The sequence below is a fragment of the Ctenocephalides felis genome, unplaced genomic scaffold, assembly GCF_003426905.1.
Source record: "Ctenocephalides felis isolate EL2017-DRISC unplaced genomic scaffold, ASM342690v1 CF-g0.4_SCAFFOLD_03570, whole genome shotgun sequence".
Classification (NCBI taxonomy): Eukaryota; Metazoa; Arthropoda; class Insecta; order Siphonaptera; family Pulicidae; genus Ctenocephalides; species Ctenocephalides felis.
The window spans coordinates 3796006-3807774 of record NW_020539724.1 but is presented as its reverse complement, the minus strand read 5'-3'; the positions used below and the strand labels follow the sequence as shown (position 1 = coordinate 3807774).

At 28.8% G+C, this 11769-nt stretch overlaps 1 pseudogene; it reads left to right on the top strand.

The window, feature by feature from the left end:
- The first annotated feature begins 9975 nt into the window (after positions 1 to 9975).
- Positions 9976 to 11769, top strand: part of LOC113383088 — a 4486-nt pseudogene continuing 2692 nt past the window's right edge.

Here is an 11769-nt window from a genome sequence, read left to right as displayed (position 1 = left end):
TCAATTAGTAATGATTGGAAGAAGTGTTTATTAGTTTTTGGCAAAGGCAGGCCCAGCCATTTCGAAGATACGGAGCTAAATGTGCAAAAATGGCAGTTTTAGAGAGAACTAAGCGTCTGATTTAAATGATTCAAAGAACTTTCTGCTTGTCTTAACAAAATAATTGAAAATAATTCAGATTTTATTTTTAATTCTGACTATAGTTCTAATATACTTTAAACAATTTCAACTTTGCAATTCAGTTTATATAATTCTTATAAATATTAGACAATGTTACAATATAATAATCTATTTGAATACATTCAGTATTCCTCGAACATTTCGTTACGGTACGGGAAGTTCCAGCAATTTGCCTTAAGGCACGATGCCATACATCCCACTAGTTTATGTCTATATTCATGTAATGTTTATATTAATTTTTATTATTCAACATCTTTTGTCATACAAATGATTATTTAATGCACTTGACATAATCAAGAACCGTATCAATCCATTCTCTATCTCTGAATATGATAATGCAGTACACAATCATATTAATCTGTAGCGAATATACATGAGTATACATGAGTCATTTATCTATGACACAAAAATGTTCTTTTTCTCAGATTGTTTAGATTTGATCGCCTCCGTGAAAACTAAATAAATACGTTTGTACTTGGTGCATCTGAATATAAATATTTATTTTAAATTTCTGTTTAGTAAGTTTTAGTTTAGTTCGTGACTGTGGAAATTGCAGCCACTATATAAATGTCTGCATCTCCCCTTTACATCAACATCCGTTCTAACGAGGAAGGTAATTGGCTCGTTCCGACATCAATGTGAATTTGTAACAACACAAGGGCAGAATGATAAATCTATTTCATTTTGCTTAATAGTAATAGTAAATTATATTAGCTTGAGATTCTTAACTTTTTGTGCCAGAATTTGAATAATAAGGGTCAATACATAATTGCATTTTTGGTCAACTTTTCTCAATTTGGTGGTAATTTTTCTCAACTTTCTGGTAATTTTTCACCTTTCTAATTTTTGTCACTTCTTTCTTCAAGAGAAGTTCTCAAGCTCTTTTTGTGAGCAAACTTTACGCGAAGAATCTCTATTTTTGGGTCGAGAAATATTTTATTTTAAACTTTTATGAATAACCTATTCGGTTGACCCACTGTATACTCCTCCTAAATGATTATTCGGATTTTGATAAATCTTTCTGAAGTTTGTTAAGGAAATTTTCTAGAATGTATGTGATTATAAAGTACTGGGATGTATGTGCAATATTGTAGAAATCTATAATATAAAATAAATGAAAAAAAATTTAAAAAGAACGACATGTAAGTGTTTGCATTGAAAACAAATGAAAACTATCATCTGCCAAAAATTATACTATTATCTGCCAATTAACTTTTGAACCTAGACAATATTAGAATATATTCATAATAAATTTGTGATTATGAATAACAAAAATGAAATGTCTACATTATTATTGCCAAAAAGCAGCTAGGATGTGCCAAAAATTAAAATAATATAAGATACAGTACATGTATAGCAGATTGAAGGATACACATATGAAAAGGATATGACAAATTAATTCACTTAAAATATGAAATTAAGTAATAATCAAGACCGGTCCTACCTTTAATGCGACGCATGCGAAAAATACGAGCGCACGCCTTAGGGGGCTCCAATACAAGATTCGGATATTAAATTTTCAATATAGTTTTTTTTTCAATATATAATTTTTTTGCATCTTTTACTAATCTTTCCACAATATTATTAAAATTCGAGAAAAATTCACTTTATAACAAATGGGAAAGTAAAGATGAATACATACAATTCGGCCCTCACGGTATCGATTTTGAGAAGTTTAAGATGCAATTTTGGATATCATAAATAATAAAAAATTAAATTAATTTAATCCAACATGAAGTACCAGTGTTATGTTATGATTATGGTATGTTATACTGTTTAAAAGACTTCAATATCCAATATAGTGTGGGAATTGAGACACATCATTTAATTTAAAGCAGTTCTACATTTAACATCGCTCATATTATAAAGGAATATGCATTTTGGCGTGAAGAGTGATTTAAAAAACAATATCTATTATTTTTAGGTAAACGATAATATTAGTATATTATATTAAAAATTGTAGGCATGGGTACAGGACAACGTCTGTCAGGTCATCCAGTATAAAATAATTATACTTGTTCTATTGTTCAATAAAAATGATACTCCCATTCATATTGATTTTTCAAGCATTTACAAGCTACAGCCTGCAGACCCTTATCATCTTTCAAGGACGGCATCTGATGGGTCCGTTTTTCTGTTTTTATGCCGGAAATGCCATAAACTAATAGAGCTCGTATTAATCCTGGAATGAGGCTTCATTTATACAAATCGAGAAAAAATCACACATTTTTTGGTTTCGGAACATTGGATTTAATGAAAATTTTCACACAGTACAAAGTGTCAGAGATGACGCTGTATGTGTAAAAAGAAAAGTGTTTTCCTTCCGCTTTTCTGTTGAAATCTTTCTTCAATTTTCTTTGCTATAAACCTCACGGAGCCCGAGACCTTTCCAACGAATACAAAATCGTCGAAATCGGTTCGTGCGTTCTGAAGTTATATCGTCAGGAAGGAAAACCCGACTTATTTTTATATAATAGATAATGAGTCTTTGCAAAGAAATTTGCATCGCTCTATTACTATTCTCTCTAACAATTAACAGATGTAAATAAGTGCGAAAATTAACGGAAGTTGTCTCTGCTTTTTAGAAACGCTTTTAGTCCTGACTTGACTTACAAGCATATAATGAGATTGGACATGATTGAGATAGCATTGTTGTGACTCAAAGCTCTTGAGTCCCATATATCCGAGAACGCGGTTTTATATTTCTCTGGCAGTTTATTTAAAAAATTGCTGTCACCTTGTTTTGTGGGAAAATCGGTCATGCTTCCTTCTTGGCCGTGTTGCAAAAATGCTGAGATTAATAATAATAAGAGATCCAGCTGCTGATAATTTACATACTAGTTTATTTTTATTTTTTTATTATGATTGGGAGAGGTAATTGGCCTCAGAGAAATTGTTGGAAAAACGCAAATTTATTTTTGAATCATGGGGTATTTGATCTGAAAAGTCTGGATACTAAACATATATACTAAACATATTTTATGTTTAGTATATATGCATATTAGGGTGGTCCTTAATATGGATATTTTCGAATTTCCTTGCTCCCAAGGGCTCAAAAATGGTTCCAAATTGATAAAAAACAATTCTCTGAAAGTTTTAGCTCTTAATATTGTCTTTTAGATAGAGCGCAATTCAATCAAAGTTTAGTATGGAAATAGCATGAATTTTTTTTCAAAAATTTTGTAGAGCGTCGAATTTTCAATAAAAAATGACACGAATTTTCACTTTTAATTCATTTATCGCTAAGTCATATCTAATTTTTTTTTTATAATTTTCAATATTTTTTCCATGCTATTTCCATACAAAATTTGATTGAATTGCGCACTATCTAAACGTTAATATTAAGAGCTAAAACTTTCAGAGAATTGTTTTTTATCAATTTGGAATCATTTGAGCCCTTGGGAGCAAGGAAATTCGAAAATGTCCATATTAAGGACCACCCTAATGCATATATGCATTCTGCACTAATGGCCTTATATTTCACTGCGTGTGAAAATGCATTATTCTGCTCGGTTATATTAAACTTGCACATGTTAATGTAGTAGCAGTATTTTCAACGCAGAGAGATAATTATTCTTGAAAGGTTATATCATGTACATTTAACAATAATGGATTTATTATTATGCAAATATTACTAATTAAGATAACAATTGCCTATATTATTTTCCTGCGTTCTAATTGCATGTGATCCATAACTAGATATGATTTAAAATCATTAAAGATAAAGCTTTATACGATGTACTTACGCATAAAGTTTACATGCTTTAAACTTTAACGTTATTTTTTAATGCAAATATAGTGTAGTGAAGTATGTATTTTATGTTCTTTAATATAAATAATTTTTTTTTTTGCAGGAAGTGAAAAAGCTACATCAAAATGGTCAGCCAGTCTGTGATAAAAGAGTAAGTACTATTATATTAAGAGTACTATTATTATTAAAGGTTAAATGTATATTATTATTTTCTATCCATATCTATTTCAATTTTCAATTTATCGTTTTGCACATTTAAATTCCTATAAAATTATGAACTGAAATTTGGTTAATGTGTTGTAAAATATCTTTAAGCTTTTAATATGAGGATCAATTCACTGTTCTCTTTATATATTGATGACAGAAAATTATTGAAATTCTTGGCTAAAGATGTTAACTTTTCATTACTGTTAATCGGCTTTCCCATTTTCCTTGGGTTGTCAATCTCTGCAAGCTGTATTTATAACTCAGGCCGTTCACATGTGCTATGGGAATTTCAGGAAAATTGCCCTGCAGTGTCGTGCTTTTAAAATCTATACATATCTATTTTTATTACACAAATTCATGATTTTTACACCAATATAGGCTTAAAGATTCTATCAATTAGTAAATTAAAATCTGCGTCTTATTCATACATCTTGGATTTAGATTCGTAAGTGGAACTGTTGATTTGTAAATTATTATATCTGATGAGTTATATGTCTTCGATTTTTATTATTTTATCATACATCTATTCAATATATGTATATAATTCAAAACACCCGTTTTGTGTTTCTTTAAATGAATTTTCTATTTATTTATAGAACCCCAAGTTAGTTTCTATAAATAGAGTAAACTATAAATTTACCTTGGCTTTCTGAGCGTAAAATTATGTGACTACATGTGATTGAGGGAGATTATTCGACTTATATTTTTGTTAAAGCATGCTTTAACATTGTCTTATTGTACTCCAAAGAAAAAATGTATTTATACACTTACATATATTCTGATTGTTCTTGTTTAATCTAAATAAATTAAAGACTCAAATAGATCAGCAAAATCCCTAAGAACTGAACCTAATGAAATGATAAAAAAGAATTTAATTCATATTTTGAATCAAATTGAAATTCTTATTTTAATAGCCAAATCAATCGACTTTCTAATATTTTATATTGCATTTGTGTTATTCTATATTCTATATACTTTTTCGAGATAAATAATTTTCATTGTATTATTAAATTGAATTATTTTTTGTCACAACAGCTCTATATTAGAATCCAACAAATTGTTTAATAAATGTATGTTCTTTTATGTTACTATCATTTATGTATGCATCGACTTATTATGACCACTTGTAATAATTCCTGATGTTCAAGTAGATATTCTTTTCTTTTGCAAAAAATTTTGATTTAAAATTTTTTGGAAATAATTTTAAAGCATTTTTCAATAAATTACCAATTGCTATTTTTAATGCCGATTGTTAAAAAAAATGGCTTATTTTAATGGCAACCAGGAATCTTTGGATCGAATCCTGTCAATGACTTAGAATTTATGAAAATAGAAAGTGTAGTTAATTTCAAATTAAATAGAATTGTATTTGTTAAGTAGAAATTGAATAAAAATTTAGAAAAATAGGAATTACAAAATTCGAATAGGTGAATTGTATTAAGAGTAAGAAAAAAAAATATTAGAATTTGCTGATATTAAAAAAAAAGAGAAATGAAGGGAAAATATTGGAATGAAGATAGATGATGTATAGAATTAGAAATTTGGTTTGATATGAATAAGCAAGAATTGAAGAAAATAAAATAAAGAAAAATTAAGAAGAATATAGAATATAATATATATATATATATATATATATATATATATAGATTGTAAATAAATAAAAATGGTATAGGTGGCTAAACGCTGAGTAAGCCAGGCCAAATAACTTAAAAAAGAGAACCAATTTGAAGCTTGGATTATTGACAAAAATTAAAATAATTTATTTCATAATGTTCATTAAGTTATTATATTTTCTTAGTTATTGCAATTGTTGCGATTGCTGTCCTGAAATGGACAACTGTTGGATGAAAACAAGACTTTGAAAATGCAAAATCTTCTTTCCATTATCAGAGATTTAGAAAATTGACATATGTTAATGTAACATCACTTATTTTTCATCCAGCGCAATCAATATCTAGAATATTTTATTTCCTCAAATGAAGTTTTTCCAAAAACTGAAATCATTGTCCCAGCACGCCACTGCTGGTTCACACGCTAGTGCAAGTGAAATGCGGGTCCTTTTGTACCGCGCTGCATTTCTTCAGTGGCACAATGCTCTCCGGACAAATAATAATCTCGGCTCGACGGTGGAAACAATCGGAAACATTGTTTCAAACAATCAGTAAACTGATAAAATATAATTATTAGATTACAGTGCAAAATTAAGTGCGTTTTTATGTTGTGTTTTGTGCCAGTGATAAGTGTTATAAGAGTGAGTGGTAACGGGATAAAGATTTTTCTAGATAAATTAGCTACTTTCATAATAATAAATTAAATATTAGTTAAATTTTTAGAAGAATTTTTTTTTGTTTGCTTATTTAATTTAGATGTCTGTAAAGAGACTTTTCTCAATTTGGTCTACTTGCTTATATTATGTGCACGTTACTTCCCAGTAAGGCTCACTTTTTCAACTATTATTTTTAATACTTCTTTTGCAGAAGACTTGCCTAGATTGTTTGTTGGAGAAAACTTTACGCGTTGAAAATATTTTTGTTCTATTATTGACAGCTTTTATGATTAAGCTATATAGTTATTATCTCATCGATGTTATATTTTTCAACAATAGATCTAGCTTTCCTAAGAATAATAATATATAAATTTTTTTAGGAAAGCTAGATCTATTAATCTCTCTATTCAGTAAATAACAAAAATATGATAACTTAATCATAGAGAAAGGTCATAAACTTTATCATAATTTTTATTTACTTGCATTTTGTATGATTATTGATTATTTTCACATTTATCTAATGTTTATCTTGGACAATTATTGTTTGTGAGGATGAAATCAATCTATTTAATACTATTTAAAGTTTTGTTTTCCCGTTTATTGGTTTTTTAAAATAGATCATATAATTGGCAGTTTACACACCATTTGAAGTGCTTCTAGAAATTTTTCTTTTAAAGATGATTTCTTTGAAGTTATTGTGCGTAAGTGGAAATTCGATATAATGGTTTGCTCTTTTGAAAGTCTCTCTGCTAAAGCTGAAATATAAATCTTTCCAGTAAATCTTTTCAGGACATGGGTCCTAAAAACTGTTAAACGGCGAATCAAGTTATATCAGATTTGTTTGTTAGCAATTTTTTTTGCCATTTGAAAAATGTTTTTAGGGTGTCTGCATCAATTTAAAACATTTTTAAATACATTAGATTTTGGAAGGCACAAAAGCAATAAATCTATCACAACTCATGTCAGTTTACCATGCGGGATACTAATTGAATATTACATTTTGGGTTTAATTTGTGTGAAACTTTCAGTAACTAATTATTTATAATTGGGTGGTCAAATAGTATGCCGGCATATTTATGCTAAGTACAAAATACAATATGAAATTACACATATATGAATACGTTCATGTACAAACGCACATTATATTTTTGTTTATGTATTTATATTTATGGGTTTGTGTATTCTACTTCCGCGCTAGAGAAGCCAAAAGATTATTAATGTATATTCAGACTAATTCGGGAGATAAATTTATCAGTTCTGAAAGGTAGAAGCAACTATTTAGCAAAAATTACTACTGTTGTTTAAATTATTACTAAATCTATTTTGTTTGTTTTATCCACTATTGGAAATCTATTATTTTTTTTAGAAACATTATTTAGTTTTCTCTCAATTACCATGGTCCATTATGTGTGAAATCAGCGAAAAGACCAACGGTTACCCAATATTGCTGTAACCAATATGTTAGAGATAAAATAAATAAAACCATATTTTTATCATTCAAATACTTTTTTCTTTATCGAATGCACATAAAGTTCTGTCTATAATTTCCGATAAGACAACTGCAAAAGTGCTGATAATTACTTTTATATCTTAAACAGATCTGTTCTGTTCTGTTATGTTAAGAGTGCATTTGTTAGCTTTTGAAACTGATATAAGTTTATATGAATCAGAACTGGAGAGTGCATTGTCCATAAGCAAGCTTGGCAATATAACGATGCTTCTATAAATACAAAAAGCATCTTTGGAACAACATGCACTCAGCGTCCAGACATTCATTACTAATGTAGATCAGATGGATTCCGATTTAGATCCTGTGTGAATTTATTTATAAACGTTACTAATTTCAATTGGCAGATACATACTACAACCTAAGAGTTGTATTTTAAAAACAATCAATCGTATCAATATATTGGGTAGAGTCCATTATATGAGTTAAAGATATTTTCTCTAATAAATCATTCTTAGCAAATCTTCAAGTGTGAAATCTACAACTGGGTGCAAAATCCTATAATTGTATAACGGACAAATATTTGGTAACTTGATTGATAACGGGTATTTATAATAGGAATTGTTTACCGTATTTGATTTTTGATTTTATACGGATTTTATATTCTCTATTTACAACGAGTACGCTTGAATATCGATTATATATTAGATTTTTTTCGTTAATTGTTGGAAAATTTTAGTTTACCGGAAACTAGAAGATTTCTTATTCAGAAATTTATTTTGTTTAATATTTGTGTACTAATTAAGATCAAATGTGAAATTGTGTAACAGCTGACAAATCTTAATGCCATATGCCACAGTGCTTTTAATGTATGCATCTTGCAAATAGAGTCTTTTAATTAGGGAATTGATGCTCATACATTAAAAGTCCCTTTATGTGGATTTGCTTGCTTTATAAAAAATATATGGAGAACATAGGGGTGTGTGATATTTATAGAATATTGTTGAAAAACTTTGAAGAAAACCAGCATTGATAATTGACAAGCGTTTCTTGTCAATTACCATTTTATTACAAAAAGTCTTAATTTTTGAAAACGTGCGGCATTTGTGATATTTTTTATTGTGGTCCTAGAAATGTTATTCACGGTTACGGTTCCTAAGTTGGAATGAACAAAATTAATAAAAGTTAACCACAATAACCGAAAAATTGTCATAGTTTTACCAAAGCTCTAGGTTGCACTTGAAGGCTCCTAATTTCCAAACAACGTGAGATAATTTTTTTTTTCAAACAAAGGTACTATCACCCTTAATTAATACACAGGCCAACAAAGAAAATTGTGCAAACGGTTTCAATGCTGTTTTTAAAGTATATTTGGGGCGCTGATTTCAAAAATGGCATTGTTTTTTTTCTATGAGCTTTAGTTTTCAAGATATGATACATATGATATATAAGGAATGAAAGTACAAAATAGTAATACAATTCAGAATGTTATTTTAATGAGATATACCTACTCGTACATACAAACTTACAATACCCATTCGGCCTTAGTTGGGACATTAGTTGACACTGTGAAAAGTTCTTTTCCGTGACGATCTAGAATGGACCTGGTTTCGGCAACTTTTTTTCAAGTTCCAAACTAGAGCTGATACAAAAAAATGGTTTGCAGATTTGAAATCAGCGTAAAAAATACTATAAGAATCAGCTCTAACATTTAAACAAAAAATTTTTTTTTGAAGGCCTGTGTAATAGCTTGATTTTATTGTAGACATCAAAAACACGATAACTGTTCCGAAGCATCCATTTGTGCCATATTATTACATTAAATGTGCAACTTACTCACCTATAAAATGTAATTATGATCAGCTAACACTCAACATCTACAAGTACATATAAAATTCAACAATTGATTATATATCAGTATCAGTTTACAGCTTCATTTTCATAAGTGTATTTGTATACGAATACTAATCACATAATAAAAGTTTCATAATTTATTGGCTCTATGAAGTAACTAAAAACAAACATCAGCCGGTCTAAAAACAAGTGTTATTTACGAACTAATTGTTATTGTTGGCACAAGATTAAAGTGTTATTTGAAGATGACTATAAATTGAAAACAAAATTATGGACCAAACACAATATATGCCGTACTACTGTACGCCAGACGAAGCCGGCGGCTACGCCAACCCACAAATTGGCTACTTTTTGCCTCTGTCGACAGTTTACTGTTTGTCCTCGCCTCGGTCACGGAAAAGGTAAATATTAAGAGAAGAAGCAAAAAATTGTCTTCGGAGGCGAGTAATAGAACAATCTTAAAATAAAACTGCTTCCGTTTCGTACCGTGACATGAGTGAGATCATTACGCTTTTTTGGAATAAATATATTTTAGGAAGATAAAGAATATACACAAGAAACTAATTAATGTTTTATTAAAATGTGCGTTTTCACTATATATTAACAGATTGAAGCTGTTTTAAAAATATTATAATTTTGAAAATAATTGAGAATTTTTACAAGATTTTACATAAGCTATAGTATTTGTTAAATGGGATTATGCTAAATAGTCCAGTCATTTGGTCGTTTTTCCCGGTACAGTACTTCGGGAATTCTGAAAATTGGTAATCTTATAGATTTCGAGGTGCCATATTGAAAAAATGGCGTCAAAAAACAGCTTTTTTAAATATCATCTCTTTTCTGGCTAATTCTACGATAAAAGTATCTATGTACGAATTAAACTAGAGAAAATTTCCTACAAATCTTTAGAGAACCGTTTTTTTGTAAATTGATAGTTTCAGAGTACGGCCGCCTCAAAGTCTTTGCTGCTCTCGCCGTAGTATCAAATCTCTCCATATATGACAGCACTTTGAACAACAGCCTTTTTTTGCACCAAATGACTATACTAAAAATATATAACATTATTTGATTATTTTAATACAATTTTTTCAAACATCTTTTTTATCTCATTTGTTAAAGCATAAGAATAATATATAAATACAGAATAAAGAGGAGAATCAAATATCCATATATCAGGTTCTCATACCATTGTGATCAGTAAGTGTTAAGTAATTTATTACCGAGGCGCGTGCGATGTCAATGCATTCCTATAGGGGTAATTTATACAGCATTTATTTTTAGTTCTTTTCTACATAAAACTGTCATCTGTAGGCTTGCTCTATACAAGGGAACAACCAGAATGTGACAGAGATATTTTTCTATCAATAGCATTTTTAAGTAAATTACAAAATTATGTAAAATTGATTTTTCTTCAATATCTATGATTCAATATATTAATTGCATGAACATACTGTTAAATCATTTGCTTAACAAAATTTTTATTAGATAATAATAAATAATAAATGGTAGACTGCCCGAAGGCAGGTCCATGGTGTGAGAGCCACCACAAATTAATGATTAACTTATTTTTGTTAGATATAAAAAGGTTATCACAATTCTCTGAACCACGTGAAAGTAGTTGTTTAAGGGATCCATTGCAAATTTGCATATATTTTTGATTTTAATACGAAGGCAAAAGGAAACAAAATGTTTATTTTAGCTTTATTAATTTTAATCTTATTTTTTTTTTATTTTTGAGATTCAAGTCCGTGTTCAAGACGATCATCAATCGCTCTTACAATGGCATTAACGGATCAAATAATACCCAAGGGACTTCCAATGGAATATATAATCATCAATATAAAATCAATAGCAAACCAATTGAAGCCTTGGAAGTATATACAGAACCTGTCGATGAGGAACCTACGGTAAGTTTTTAAATAATATAATTTAGCACTATAATTTGATATGGTAATACGTAATGAAACTACAATTTTGATTTATGTGTTTCAAAAGCCTATTGTATTTTTTTTTAAAAAAACATACAAGTTATAGTATTTCATAAAAATTGATAATGTTTGTTGT